Below are 14,287 nucleotides of genomic sequence, written 5' to 3'. Positions count from 1 at the left end.
TCTACAGGTGCCTTCTGATCATTTGCCAGAGGAATCTCAGTCTTATGTCCTACTGTTGCTCCTGTATCCTCTGATTTACCTTTATCCGCTACTTCATCAACATTATCCTCTTTCAATTTGAATGACTGCACATCCATAACATCAACCTATACTTTCAGAATATGACTATCATCCCGTGTTTACACTTCCAGATTGGTTGTATCTGGTGGTTTTACCGGATTTACTTCATAGTGGTTTTCTATCAAAACTTTCTTTAAAATTGTCTCATTTTCTTTCACAACCTCATCAACCTTCCCAAACACGATGTTGTTAACTCTGTTCTTACTTCTAAACTCATTCTTGGCTATCTTAAGTAATCTAGCTATCTCCACTTCAGAAATTACAGAGCACAAGTTAACTAATACATACTTTTTCAGTCTCTTATCTTCTTTACTTGTCATATGTCTTCTAGCATCCAAAATTTCTTACACACTCTTCGATATGAATGACATTAATTCAATAAGAGCCTTACTATAGACATTAAAATATTCTATTGTTGCTTCTTCTAAAGTTATTTTGCCTTGATCATCAAAATTTTCATACCACTGGGACAGTGGTTTCAAGTTACCATCTTTAACAATTGAATTAACAATCTTCTCTAATGTAATAGGAGGCACAATAGTGTAGTTACCATGAAGTTTTCTTGACTTCAATGCCTCATCAAGCTCAAATTTGGGCTTCTTGCTTTTCCTTGTTCTATCAGATGGTTTCTCCTTAGTGACCTTAGTTGCCTTTGAAGGTTTAGCCTTTACTTCTTTGACCGCCTCATTCGATTCAGTCACTTCATCATCAACAACTACAAATCAGATTGATTTATTCTTTTGCACACCACCAAATGACTTAATTGAAGATTTAGGCTTAGGTATTGTTGTTGGTTCCTTCTTCACTCTCACTAATGGCTCTTTAGAAGTAATGTTTTCCTCCCTATATTTTTGAACAACTTTTGATATCCCCATACTCTCTGTGAGAGTTTCCACCTCCTTCTGGACCTTCTTCTATATTGTCAGTTTCTTAAACTGTTGATATAATGCAAGGCTCTTCTCCTTATAGGTTTTGAACCTTTCTTCATTGGTATCCATCGGTTGGCTCAGCAAATATTGATCATATAATTTCAGAACCTGTTCATCTACCTCATAACCCATCGGTAGAATCTATGAAGTTCATGGTTATACAACTTCCATTAGACATTGATCGATGTCAACCATGAAACAAATTGCGTCAGCATATTTCTCAATAATGGCTTTAGGGATTCTTTCCCTGCCATGCATCTCCTTTTGAAAATTCTTAAAATAGCCCCATAGATTTTCATTGCGGGCTTTGGAATCACTGGAGCTATAGAGATACTCCTGGATTTGTACTTCGAGTGGCCTATCAAATTCCCATTGTACTAGACCGACTCTTGAAATCTCACTCTTGAAATAAAATAAAATGCATAGAATTAGATACCCATACTTGAGGCAATTCGTCTTGTTTTCTTTGATCTTCTTCAAGTTTTTTATCATCTCACTTCAGAGGAACTTGCAAAGATCATACTTGTTATCTTCCTTAAGCATTTCATATCTAGGATGTATGGTAGTACCGAAAACAGAGTTTATCCTACTAGAATAATAGATTTTGTATCCTATTACCATGGAGTCAAACCGGATGTCATCTTCCAAGATGTCATCAATTGTGATCGCCCTTCTGTCGAACTGTGACCTGGTTGGATTTGTTACCACATCATTCTTTGCAACTTTCAAGGATGGCAATTGACCAAATGCACATAACCTTGTGATGGCCTAAACCACACCCTTGGTAATCTTATGTGGCTTATCCAACCACATGAGTTCATCATGAACACAACTCAAGATGTATCGGATCCATTCCTGCTCATACGCCATTGAAAATTTTACAAATTGAGCAAAACCCTTTCTTTCAAGATCCTTGAATTCTAGTTTCAGTATGTATCTTTTATCAATTAACTAGTTGTTGTAAAGATTCAACAACTGTGAACTTGCCAACTCTTCAATTGGACAATGAGTGTAAATCTTGTTGTCTTCATTGTGCAACACTCCATGAGGTACGGACAAAAAAGCACTCTTCAGATCATCCTCCATCGAAATGAATGGATGATGTTTGAAATTTGGATGAGCAGGCTCGGTGATATCAACAACCAAAGGAATTGCAGGACCAAAAGCAACTATTATGCAGATTCAATTTCCAAATTTTAACTAAAAAATGGTTTTCACCAATAAATACCTTTGACGTCGAATTAGGTTTAGTTTCCAAAACTCTTCAAAAATCGAGAGCACTAGGTTTCACTGATCACATTCTTTGCAGAGAACTCAAAACTTCTTCTCTTCAATTTGCAATGTGAGAAATGAACTAAAAAAGTCACCTTTTATTCATGCCAGACCTCACTTTTCACTGTAATAAATGCACTTTGCCCTAACTCTTCCGAATACTCTGTATCTGATAGGACTTCTTCTCTAGATCTTCAGATTGGCTCAAATCTTTTAGAGATTCATCAAAGGCATCTATAATCATCATACACACTTCTGCAACCTACAGAAAATAGGCATAGATCTCAAAATAGGGGGTTTGAAAGATTTGCATTATTACTCGCCCAAGGTTGAATGTCTAGGTTTAGTTGCCAAATGTAGTTCCAGCATCGAAATAAGGTGCAAATCCACTTCCTACCTCTAAATAAGTCTTCTTAACCCATGTCTTCTTCATCTGATCTCTAAGCTCTTCAACTTTGGCTTTATCCTTCTTATCTGGCTTCATATTCTTATTTTTGTCTTTCAGACCTCTCCTATTCATGTTTCCGCTTCTGTAATACTTAGCAATGTGACTAGATTTGTTGCATGCATAGAAAACAATATTTCCTTGCATAGGCCTGAAATTCATCTAATTTCTTCTCATTCTACATTGGTGAGCAACATTTCCAAACATACCACATGCATAGCATCTGATATTTCTCCTATTCTAAAATTTATTCATCACACTTCTACATTCATTTGACTTATTACCATATTTGTTGCATTTGAAACATTGACCGGTAAAATTAGGACCATTATTGATCATCCTATTTCTTCATTGACTAGCCATATGACCAAATTTATTGCAAACAAAGAAGTTACCATTGAATTTATGAGCATTAGGATGCCTTACCGAAGGCCTTCTTTAGTTGTTCTTTTGTTGGGCTGATTTGTAACTTTCTCCTTTCTCAAATCCAAGACCTTGTGTATCATTTGGATTCTTTTGACATGCAAGCATCTCATCTAGTCTCATTGAACTGATCCAAAACTTTTCCTTGTATTCATTTGTAGCCTCAAGATAATATTTGAGAAACATGACATACTTTCCAAGATCCTCCTCATGCTCTCTAGCATCTTGTAGATCATTCTTCAATTGCCCAATTTCATCCTCAAGTCTGCAACATTCATCAGATTTGTCTTTCAATGGAGCACGATTTTATTCATTTGTATTCCTTTCTTCAATTTCCTTTGTCAATCTCATCACAATGGGTTCAATCTCATTCTTTTGGACTACATTAGCTCTAGAAAGTCTCTCACATTCATCAATTTTTTTCTTTAGGGATTCTTCATTAATGCTTCAACTTTCTTTTGTCTTTAGCGTATCAACTAGTTCTTTTCTCTTATCGCTTGATTTGTTCAACTGATCTTTCAACTATTCAATGTATTCATCAGCATCTTTAAGATTTTCTTTCACCTGCTGGTTCTCATCTTGTGCATGATCAAGATCCTTAAGAGATACAACTAGTTGTTGTCTTAGAGTACCAAAGTCCATTGATTCACCTTCCCAGATCAACCTATAGTTGTTAGGCTTCTTCTGAGGAACTAGGCTATGATACCAATTGTTGAAATCAATGAACACTAAGAGGGGGGTGAATCAATGTTTTGCAATTTTTAGCTTTAACAAATATATCTTTACACCACTTAATGCATATGAAAGAAAGTAAAGTTTAGAAAGAGAAAGCAAAGAACAACAACACCATAACACCAAGATTTTTACGTGGAAACCCAGTTAAGGAAAAAACAACGATGGGATCCAAACCCACAATACTAATATATTGTTAGAAGTATAAAAATATTACATAAGGGAAATGCACATGCATTCAGGCACACTTCCTAGAGCTCACTGATCAAATTACAATTAAATGCTACAACTCAGAAGGATCACTACCTTACAAATATTTGTAAGATATTACAATGAAGTTTGAAATATGAGTTAGCATCAACAAATGCCTGGATATTGTTTTGATTACGCTCAAAATAGCATATCTTACTCAATTATGCAACTCTTCTCTTTTTTGATAATCAACACTATATCAGAGCATTAATATTCACCATGCGCATGTGAAACTACACATAATAACTCATACACACTTCGTACATATCCACAGATGATCATAAATTATCAAAACAATCAATCTTATATATCTGCACCACCAAATTAGGTCTCCACCATGTAGGCTTCAAGAACACATTAAAAGAACAAAACATGTAAGTAAGTCAGTTCAATCCATTACCAATGCACATGCGAACCAAAAAAAAATGTCCACACACTTCCCACATAACATCTCATCATCTTTGAAAGCTTATTCAAACACCAAAATCATTTTGTAAGATCTAGAAATATAATCTTCACACGTTACCACTAATATACGTTGTCCTTACCAAAAACATAATTACCAAATATTCTAACTGACACAAAAATTAACATTGGAGGCCACAAACCTAGAGTAAGGTGAGTTACATCTCCACAATCCTTTTACGAAATCCACATAGAAAAATACACAGCCAAAATAATCCACCAGCTCAAATTGTACACTGTTGGATACCCTAATCTCACTGGACCTCAGCGGACTCAAACAAACTGCACTCAATCTATTGGAATGAACAAATTATGAACTATAGATACCAAATCTAATATGAGTTTCCATCAATGAAAACATTTCATCATGTTACTATTTACTAAGTTGTCATTAGTTTTATGTCCAAAGTCATCCTATATACTCTAGTCGGTTATTACTACCGAAATATTCAGTCGGTATGTACTAAGGGTGTCGGTTACAGAAGAAAGGCTAGTCATCAAGATGAGTTATACCGAGCTGCCTACCGAGCAGCAAAGAAGGTATACTGAGTTAATCTGAACCGAGTGGAAATGTGTTACCAGATTCAATGAACCTGGACACATATGTGGAAACGTGTTACAAGATTCGAGAACAGGGAACCGTTATTACATAGGGAATTGCACTCAAAGATTTTGTATGATTTTGAGAAAGTTTATCCAATGAAATAATTTCTATGTTTATTCATTTGATAAAACTTGTTTGTATGATCGATGTATGAACAAGAACACCATCTCAGAGATCTATATATTCAGAGTGATTTTGAGTATCAGAGAGAGAGAAAGGGAAGATTGATGATTTGAAAATGAAAAATCATGAGCGAAGATAAGTGACAGAGATATTTAGAGGTCACCGAGAAGGTTTTTCAGAAAACATTTTAAGGGATAGAGTATACAGAAGAGGTCATCGAGTTAATTTATCAATTACCGAGGGATGCTATGAACAAGGTAATTTCATATTGAGCACATAGAGTCTGCTATAACATTTCAAGATGTAAAGTTGCAAATATTTGTAAAGATTTTGATTGAATTATTTTGAGTTGTAATAGAAACCTTTAACATGGTAAAAGACTCTAACAAAGTTTATAAATTGTAAAGCCTTTAACCAGGTACAACATTTTGTAAAAGTGTTTGTAAAATCCTTTAGCAAGGTAGATCTAAAGATCTTGATACTCCTAATAGGCTAAACTATCAGAAATACCTAACATGTAGCTCTAACCGAGCAACCTTTATTATTGCAGTAGTGAAGTTGTGGGTGCCATCCCCACCGCAGTTTTTCTTTCTAACAAAGAGTTTCTGCATTACCAAAATATTTGAGTTATGGAGTGAAATGTGTATTAATTTTATTTCTATGATTATGTTTTAGCATTATATATTGTGAGATTAGCTATACACAGTTTATGTTTATCAGTAAGATTGTTTTAAAAGAAAAGTTTTGAAGTACTGATTCACCCCTCCCCTCTCAGTACATTAAGCTTTCCTAGTTGGACCTAACAATTGGTATCAGAGCTACTCTCTTGGAAAAGGGTTTTACAGCCCAAAGAGAAAGATCCTATCAATGGAAGGCTATAAACAATCACGTAGAATTGTGAATCTCCAAGAAGAATTGGATCATGCTAATGAAGTGATTACAAACATGCAAAGACAAATGCAAAAATCACTGAAAGTCAGAAGAAGATTGTCTAACGATTTACAGGACTCACAAGAGTTGGTGGAACAAATTGAGACATCATCTGAGAACAACATATCAGAAGAGTTTGAAGAAATGATTGTAGAATTGAAAGAAAAGAACAAAGCACTGAATGATCAGCTAAAAGCAATGAAAAGAGAACATGAGTATTTTAGCACACAGATGACTGAAAATCTTGATGCATTGAGAACAACTGAGGATAACATAAGAGATTTAGAAAAATAAAAATAAAGGGCTAGAAGCATTGGTGTCTGAAAAGAATGATGAAATCACAAGGATGACTGGAATCCAACTTAATCTGTCTGATCAATTGGGTTATGCACATCATGAAGCAAATCTAAAAGAAAATGAGAATCAAGAATTGAAACTTGAACTATCAAGATTGATCGATGAACTTGAAGAAGAAAAGAAGTCAAAAGAAACACTGAAGAAAAGTTATGAAGCATCAAAAATGTTGGATAAGCAACTAAACATAAGATCGCCCAACAAATCTACCGGACTTGGTTACAAAAGAAACAACTCTACCGACAAAGGAATCAACACTACTGAGAAAGGAGAATCATCAAAGAAGGCTAGACATAAAGATAAATTGAAAGATAAGAATCCTATTTGTAATTATTGTGGAAAACAAGGACATACTGCCAACATGTACCGAATAAGAAAAGGTAAGCAACCGAATGTCACTAGGTCTAATGGTTATTGTTACAATTGCAATAAGTATGGTCACACATATAATCAATGTAGGATAAAGTCTATTAGCAATTATCAAAAGGCAAAATTCAAGGGGTTTTGCAAAAACTACAATAGATATGGACACAATACCAAGAAGTGTTGGTTTAAGCAGAAAAGCTATATGTGGTCTTCATACCTAGCAAATACTAGAAGCTACCGGACTCACATAGATCTTAACCGACAATATACTGCAGTACCATGGGATTACAATACAAGGATATGGTGTGAATGTTGTGGAAGATATGGATATATAAGTGCCAACTGTATGATAAGGTTTGGAATGAAGAATCAGAGATCATGGAGAAACCTTAGAATGGCATGTTTTCATGTTCACAAAGTTGGACACTTGGCTAAAGATTGGAGAGATCAACCCAGAGGAGATACTAAAGAGATAAGAATCAAATTACAAAAAATTTAGAAAAAGAAGGAAAATGGGTCAAATAATGAAGAAAGCACCTTACCTACCGAGTTAGGTGCATCTACTTCGAATTAATCATAAAGGTATGAAGGGACTGCGTTTTCTCAAGGTTAGATCTTAACAATTCCTATTTAATCATGAACACAATTCCAAAATCTGCATACCTAACATGCAATAACACTGTTAAATACTATCTAGTCTATTTTCAAGTACCAGAGAAGTCAGTAAGTGTAGGAAACCTATCTAGTCAGGAAAAGCATAAAAGGAAGATAATCGGTTTAGTGGAACTGAGTGCATTTAATGCTTATCTTACCTAACTACACGAAGCCCGATAAGGTAAAGAGTGTATTTAAAGTTGTGTGTGCGGTCATTTCACACTTACTGGTTTTCAAAGAGAAGAGCTAAGCGAATCAAAGGCGATCAAACATTTCCAGAGCTAATTTCAAGGTATTTTCCAGCAATCTTAAAACACATTTTCAAGCAAGTTAACCGATCAATATCAGTTGTGAATATTTGCATTATATTTACTAAATCGAAAGCATTTTCTGGTTAGTTGAAACCCTAAGCTTTTTTGTTAGTAGAAATCCAAGTTTGAAATGGCTCCCAAGATGCAGAAACCTATTGTAGTTGAGACTATTGAGAAGCCTTCAATAAAGTATTCCTTACCTCCCAAAGTGGCTTCTGAACCCGATGAGAAAACTGCACTTTCTCTTATTCCGAATAGGGTTCTATTGGTTGAAGATGTCAGATTTAATACCAAGTGTCGTATTGAAGAGCTAGGTCATACCAAAATTAAGGACATGTATGATGAATTATGCACCGATGGAATCCTCGATAGTAAGTATGAGCATATCAAAGTTAAGGGATTAACCGAAGCCCTAACCTATCCTTGAGTTTTCAAACCCCAATGGGTCAAATTTGTCTTGAGAAGAGTGCATGATGACTTTATGTGGTTAGAGGAGCAACCGTTCAAAATCACCAAGGAGATTATTCACATAATAACCGGATACCCTATATTCGACCATGCCCGAGCACATAACATGATTTCACAGAAGGAATTGATAACTTTAACCGGAGTTGAGTCTGATTGCAGAGGTCTTAAGTTGAATAATGTAACAGATGCAGAGCTAAAGTTCTCAATAAGAGTCATTGGTTATTGTTTCTTTCAATCGGCAAGAGAAAACAATGTACCATGTGTAGCTGTGGACTTGGCCTATAAAATTGTGAAAAAGTGTATGCAAGTAGATTTATGTGAAGTATTGTTGAAGAATCTTTTTGAAAATCTCAACACAATAAGGAAACCTAAGAAGAATAACACTGCTAACACACTAAAGTTTGGGTCACTCTTAGTGTGTATGTTCTTCTATTTTTAGAAGTTCTTTCCTTCAGTCGGTAACATCATTTGGGAATTACACCGACCAATCACCCATCAAATAAATGATTTTATCAATTAGCTAGGTGATAATTTCAATGAGATAATGGATGATTACTTTAACAAATTTCAGGACAAGATGCATAACAGGTACATGATCCCACATTAGCTAGTGGAAAAATATAAGGATACTATATGTTTTGAAGTGGACACCGACTACTGTTATGTCAATGCAGTAGAACCTAGAACTCAATCTATACCGCCTATGGGTTATGAGATTGATGTTGATATTACTCAACAACAGATAGATGCCTTTTTGGCACTTCCAAGGCACTCGACTGAGATCAGGTATGGTACCTATGAAGAGGTAAAGGAAAAAGTAAAAATGAGTATTGTGGTACCAAAGGCTACCAGGAAAGCCACTAAAATGATCAAAGATTTAACTGAGAAATTTGGAGAAGGTTCTACCTCCACACCTACTAAGCCAGCAGGTAGGAAAGATGATCAACTTTCAATTAAGGAAGAATCTGAAGCTCAAGAAGCATCAATTACACTGAGCACCGAGTTGCCAGAGGGAAAAATATTGAAAAGAAAGAAACATGACACAACTAAGGTATCACCGACTCCACCAGATAAGCGACCTAACACTAGATCATTTGCAGTGTCACCCGGTAAGACGCAAAAAAATGTTGAATTGCCTAAAGTTACAAAGACTTATAGAAAGTCGACCAGGAGACTCATTTTGAATAAGGAGTCAAGTGACACTAAATCTGAAGATCCAAATAAATTTCAGATTGTTAAAAGCACAAAGGAAGACGTACACAGTGTTGACAATTTCTGTGCAAAATTGAAACAATATGGAGGATTTGGATCATTTAGGTATGTAAAATATGACTCCCAAACAGAAGAAGAAAAGAGGCAAATAGAGGAGTCAGTAGTGTGTACACTTCAAATTCTGAGTAGTTCCATTGGAAGTAACTAATTTTCTTCCAAAAGCATTGTACTCTCATATTGACAACAGATGGAAATATGCTATGGACTCGGAGAATAAGATAAGAGAAAGAGTTTTGGTACATCTCTTTCCAGACATGTCGGTAGATGATATAAGAAATCATTTGAAAAATTACCAGACAAATTTTTAAGTAAAGCAAAGGGCCTTGAAAATGATGAATGGCCTTTATCTTGAAGTAGAGAAGGAAACTAAAGAAAAATGGCAAGAAATTTTTAGAATTTAGACTGAACAGACTCAAGGTGAAGTGGAAATAGTTGACATCACCAAGCAAGATCTTGCTTCAACTATTCAACAAGATGAGGATGTCATGGACACTGAGGCACAAGAAGAAGAAATGATAGAAGGAAATGCCTATGCCAAACTGGTATCAAGTGAATCAGTCTTGGAACAAGTTAAGTCCTATCCTCCGATAACTCAACAAGTGTCAACTGAGAAACCTCAGAACACAGAACAAGGCAAAGAGGATCAAAAGGCTACACAAGGTGAATCTACCTCTCAGGCCCCAGGTGAGAAAACTTCTCAAGCTCCTGCAAACACTGAAACTGTTGCCACTGAGACCCTAAGCAAGGAAACATCGAAGGATACAACAAAGGCTTTAGAAACCGACAAAAGTGTTGCTCCCACCAAGCAACATACCGAGGAAGATCAAGCCTCCAAATCCATTTTACTCATTCAATCGGTGAAGGCATCATCATCAAAGGAGAAGAAAGAAAAGAAGCACAGTTTCAAGATAGATTTGTCAAAGCCTATTGTGTTGCCGAATGTTGACATTTCAAAACTAAAAGGGAAAGCACTTATTGAATTCAGAGAGCTTTGTAAAGCCAAAGCAGAACAGGAAAAACAGATAGTTATTCAGAAGAAGAACCAAGTACTTCAGAAGGTTAAAGCACTATTGATAGACATGCTACCTGAAGCTACCATGAATAAAGATGCTGCCATCCATATGCAACTGGATGAACTACTCACTCAATTAGAAGCATCAGGACTAGACACATCAAAATACCTTAGCAAATTAAAAGAAAAAGAGCTAACTGCCAAGATGATTGAAGAAGTGCAGAAGGAAATTGCTAGAGGTAAAGTCAAGCTTGTTGGATTGATTGCTGAGCTATCCCCTCAACTCAAGAACATTATTTATTTATTCCAGAAGTTATGTACATTTTTATTCTTTATTAAAGATATCAAGCATAAGACCGAAGTCATTGAAAAAGAGATTACCGATCTCTCCAATAAACTGAATACCGAGCCAAACTCTATTCAGAACTTTTATACAAAGCTACAAACTCTTATGGCTCAACAGTTAGAACTTCAGAATGAAGAGAACAAAATAAGGGTGGATATCATGACTCTTCAAACATTATTTATTCCCCATTTATCATCCGTTCAAGAGTAGATCACCTGGGCTACCCAATTATCACTCAACCAGAGGGAAGCACTTTAGATGGTTTGATTTCACTATCAGCTGATATTACAACTCATAATTCTTTAATGGAAAGTGTCAAGGATGCACTTACCAACGCTTGTACTAAGTATAAATCTATTTTTCACCAATTGCCCCCACCTAATGGTAACTAGTTTTGATGTTTGTCAAAAAGGGGGAGTGTACCAAGTATATAGAGTTTATACTATCTACCGAGTGTACAGATGACATTGACAGGGGGAGCATGGAACATCAGGAGCATGCAAATCAAGTTATGTACAACATATTGATAAGGGGAGTATATACTTGAAGTATGTATTTGAACAAATGTATATACTGTCATTTCAGTCAAATTTTGTAAGTATATAGATTTTGTGTTATGACTTTGAAAGGAGTTTTGTCAAACATACCAAACTAATGTCAAAAGGGGAGATTGTTACTATTTACTAATTTTTCATTAGTTTTATATCCAAAGTCATCCTATATACTCTAGTCAGTTATTACTATCGAAATATTCAGTCGGTATGTACTAAGGCTATCGGTTATAGAAGAAAGGCTAGTCAGCAAGATGAGTTATACTGAGCTACCTACCGAGTAAAGTTCCTATGCCTACCGAGCAACAAAGAAGGTATACCGAGTTAATATGAACCGAGTGGAAATGTGTTACCAGATTCAATGAACCTGGACATATATATGGAAACCTGTTACAAGATTCGAGAACAGGGAACCGTTATTACATAGGGAATTGCACTTGAAGATTTTGTATGATTCTAAGGAAGTTTATCCAATGAAATAATTTCTATGTTTAATTATTCGATAAAACATGTTTGTATGATCGATGTATGAACAAGAACATTGTCTCAGAGATCTATATATTCATAGTGATTTTGAGTATCATAGAGAGAGAGGGAAGATTGATGAATTGATGATTTGAAAATGAAAAATCATGAGAGAAAATAAGTGATAGAGATATTCAGAGGTCACCGAGAAGGTTTTTCAGAAAACAGTTTAAGGAACAGAGTATACAGAAGAGGTCATCGAGTTGATTTATCAATTACCGAGGGATGCTATGAGCAAGGTAATTTCATATTGAGCACATAGAGTCTGCTATAACATTTCAAGATGTAAAGTTGTAGATATTTGTAAAGATTTTGATTGAATTATTTTGAGTTGTAATAGAAACCTTTAACAGGGTAAAAGACTCTAACAAAGTCTATAAATTGTAAAGCCTTTAACCAGGTACAACATTTTGTAAAAGTGTTTGTAAAATCCTTAAGCAATATAGATCTAAAGATCTTGATACTCTTAACAGGGTAAGCTACCAGAAATAGCTAACATGTAGCTCTAACTAAGCAACCTTTATTATTGCAGCAATGAAGTTGTGGGTGCCATCCCCACCACATTTTTTCTCTCTAACAAAGAGTTTCTACATAACCAAAATATTTGAGTTATGGAGTGAAATGTGTATGAATGTTATTTCTATGATTATGTTTTAGCATTATATATTGTGAGATCAGCTATACACAGTTTATGTTTATTAGTAAGATTGTTTTAAAAGAAAAGTTTTGAAGTACTGATTCACCCCTCCCCTCTTAGTACATTAAGCTTTCCTAGTTGGACCTAACACATCATACATGCAGTGTCTCTTGCCAACACTCTAGACAATACATGCAAGAAAAAATATCAATGGTGGACTAAATTACACCCAACCTTCTACTAGAAACTAGAAATAGGCAAAACAAAAAAACACAATTTTACACATTATGATAGATCCAAATACACTTAATAAGAATCCCAATGTATTCACCATCATTAAAATTTTACATAGAGCATGCACTTTCATTCACAAGGGGTAGGGAATTATAAATTCAAACATAGTGCAACACTATGCAACACTTATGCTCATCAATAAATCTCAAAAATATTTCCACACAACTCAAGATAGTTCAATCACATTTCACCAAGGAGGATGTTTCATCTAACCAATATTATTGTTAACAAAACATATAGATCTAGTGCATGTTGGCAACAAAAATGCATGAAAAATATGAGGAGTGGAGGGTGAATTAGTTTTTACCAAACTTAAAGAAATTAACCTCAACTTCAGATCAGATCATGAACAACAATAACAAGGATAAACACCACATCAACAACACACATAACACATGGATTTTTGACATTGAAAATTCGGTTAAGGGAAAACCCATGGTGGGAACCTACCAACAATATGGTGATACTTTGCAGTAGTATGTATAAATATTACAATGGGGAATTCACATGCATTCAGGTAGACTACCTAGAGCTCATTGCTCAAAAACAACAAAGGTCTACAAACTAGGGAAGGCTCACTGGCTTACAAAGATCAAACACCAATCTAGATTACATGAACTGAAAGAATAGCATCTCCAAATGCCTAATCATAGTTCCCATTAAGCACACTATCTTCTCTGCAACACTTCTCTGCTCTCCTTCACACTTCTAAAAGATCAATTCACTTGTTCACACATACAACACTCTCCAAGAATGTAGACACACATCTTACATGATTATTACTCTTATTTATACATATCCTCAACCTTAATTTCAAGGTTGACTCAACTCATAAGACCTAATTACAAAATTATATCACACGATACATAAATCAATATGCAGACTAATACAATTTCAACGACATAGCATGGACCTAAATCAAAACCTCAAACACCCAGTACCACTGAATATCTCACCAATTTCATCTGCAACATGTAAGAACCATCAAGTCAGCCAGAAAGTCATATAACACGAAGAATACCATCGGACCAATAAAATCTTCAATAGCACCTACAACGATCAATGCAGACCAGCAATATGGATAGAACACAATCTAGAAACACCAACAAGCAACGTGAATTCCTTTGCACCAACTCAGATAACTAGAATCATCACCACCTCTCTTCTAGAGCTCAAGAACACCAGCATAACTTACTGACAAA

Source organism: Cryptomeria japonica, chromosome 3 (genome assembly GCF_030272615.1).
Source record: "Cryptomeria japonica chromosome 3, Sugi_1.0, whole genome shotgun sequence".
NCBI classification, from domain to species: Eukaryota; Viridiplantae; Streptophyta; class Pinopsida; order Cupressales; family Cupressaceae; genus Cryptomeria; species Cryptomeria japonica.
This window is presented reverse-complemented; position numbering follows the sequence as displayed.